Source organism: Pan troglodytes, chromosome 3, assembly GCF_028858775.2.
Source record: "Pan troglodytes isolate AG18354 chromosome 3, NHGRI_mPanTro3-v2.0_pri, whole genome shotgun sequence".
NCBI lineage: Eukaryota > Metazoa > Chordata > Mammalia > Primates > Hominidae > Pan > Pan troglodytes.
Genome location: NC_072401.2, coordinates 125,618,314 through 125,620,760, shown reverse-complemented (window position 1 = coordinate 125,620,760; position 2,447 = coordinate 125,618,314). Strand labels below are relative to the sequence as shown.

The window sequence follows — 2,447 nt, the reverse complement described above, 5'->3', positions numbered from 1 at the left end:
AATAACAAGACAGATATAAAATGGACCAAGCCTATCATTCATTGTCTTAGGTGCTGAGTAAAATTATGCCAAAGATAGGCATAAAAGAAACAATAGAAATATGGAAATTGGCAATGAAGATATAATATCATGTTAAATAACATTTTTTATCCATTTAGCCCTTAATAATTTGCAAATAAATTTTATATGCATACTAAATTTAAATTTACCACTCTAAGATTTGCAGGAAAAATATATTATTTCCTTTTTGTAAATAAGAAAACAAAAATTCAGAGAAATCAGATAATTTGTCCAGAATCATACTACTAATACATAGCAGAGCTAAAATGAATTCTTAGGATACACTTATCTTAAGGCTGAATCAGTGTTTCTTTCACTTTTCTCCCACATATATTTGAATTGCACATTGTAACATCAATGTTTTTGTGTCAGGAAAATTAAAACTTTTTAAATCAAGACCCAAAATGTCCTTAAAAAGATGGGTTAGTTCTCGCTGAGACCCATCACCGTGACTCCACATAAGACACACCACTGGGACTCATCACGTGCCACGTGTGAATACATTTCAGTCCATATGGGGCAGGCAGGTGTCCAGATGGGCAATGCTAACCTGTTGGGAGCTCTACTGCCTGGAACATGAGATTCAAACTGATGGGCAGAAGCCCAGTGAAAAGACCATTGGTGAAGGGGATAGTCGACCTTCACCAGCTTCTTCTGTGAAACCAGTGCTAGAAAACATGTGTCCTGACTGTTTTGTGGATCTGGAGCCTATGGCCATTGATGAAATCTGAAATGGCCTATAACAACAGTTCTTCCACCCAGAGTAGCTCATCACTGTAAAAGAGGATGCTCTCAACAACGATGTCCGTGGTCACTATACCATTGACAAAGAGATCAATGACCCAGTGCTGGACTGGACCTGGAAGCCGTCTGACCAATGCACAGGACTTCAGGACTTCCTGGTGTTCCACAGCTTTGACAGGGGCACTGGCTCTGGCTTTACCTCACTCCTGATGGAGCAGCTCTCTGGTGACAATGGCAAAATCTAAGCTGTAATTCTCCATCGACTCAGCCCTGCAGGTGTCCACAGCCATAGTTGAGCCCTACAACTTCATCCTGACCACTCACTCACACCACCCTAGAGCACTCAGCTTGTGCCTTCATGGTGGACGACGAAGCCATCTATGACAATTGCGGCCACAACCTGGACATTGAGTCCCCAACCTACACCAACCTCAACTGTCTCATTAGCAAAGTAATCTCCTCCACCACAGCTTCTCTGCACTTTGACAAGGCCCTCAACATGGATCTGACAGAGTTTCAGATCAACCTGGTGGCCAGCACGCACATCTATATCCCCCTGGCCACCTATGTGCCAGTCATCTGCAGAGAAGGTGTACCACAACAGCTGTTTTTGGCAGGGATCGCCAATGCCTGCTTTGAGCCTGCCAGCCAGATGGCAAAATGTGATGGTATGGCACTTTAGGGAATATGGCTTACTGGTATGGCAAGCATATGGCCTACTGTCTGTTGTACCACAGAGATGTACCCAAGGATGTCAATGCTGCCATTGCCACCATCAAGACCAAGTGCAGCATTCAGCTTGTGGACTGCTGCCCCACAGGCCTCAAGGTTGGTATCAACTAACCGCTGCCCACTGTGGTGCCTGGGGGTGACCTGGGCCAAGGTACAGTGTGACGTGTGCATGCTGAACAACACAATTGCCATTGCCAAGGCCTGGGCCCACCTGGACCACAAGTTCAAGCTGATGTATGTCAAGAGGGCGTTTGTTCACTGGGAAGCTGGTGAGGGCATGAAGAATGGTGAGTTCTCCAAGGCTCAGGGAGGATATGGCCACCCTGGAGAAGGATTATGAGGAAGTAGGCAACGACTCCTCTGAGGATGAGAATGAGGGAGAAGAATAGAACAGCTGCCTGGAGCCTATTCATTATGTTTATTGCAAAATCCTTTGGAAATAAACAGTCTCCTTGCATGGTTTAAATAAAGAAATAAATAAATAAATAAAACAGAAGGATTTAGTAGCTTCAGCAAAACAGAACTTAACACCCAAAAGGATAGATATACATTTTAAAATATTTTGTAATTTGCATTGCTTTACACAGAGAAAGCATAGGAAAATATGTAGATTTTGCAAAGGGTACTTGATGGGCCTTTTTTTTTCATGTTGCTTTCAGGAATGTGTGGGCAAACAGCCTATCTCTAGTGAAAAAAAATGCAGACTATTGCTACATTAATATCCACATCCAGAACATGAAATCTGAAAACAAAATAACTATAAAATTATACCACACCGCAGCTAAATTAAAGAAGCTGAGTATACAGCTCCATATATGCTCACTATAAAGAGAATATTTTTGCAAATTAAAAATATGTGAATAATTGTCATGAAGAAGTAATTGCTTTTAAAGATAAAATAATTGGAGGCT

At 42.1% G+C, this 2,447-nt stretch overlaps 1 pseudogene; it reads left to right on the top strand.

Moving 5' to 3' along the window:
• The first annotated feature begins 1,013 nt into the window (after positions 1-1,013).
• On the top strand, positions 1,014-1,925 carry LOC100612120 (tubulin alpha-4A chain-like; annotated as a pseudogene).
• The last annotated feature ends 522 nt before the right edge of the window (positions 1,926-2,447 follow it).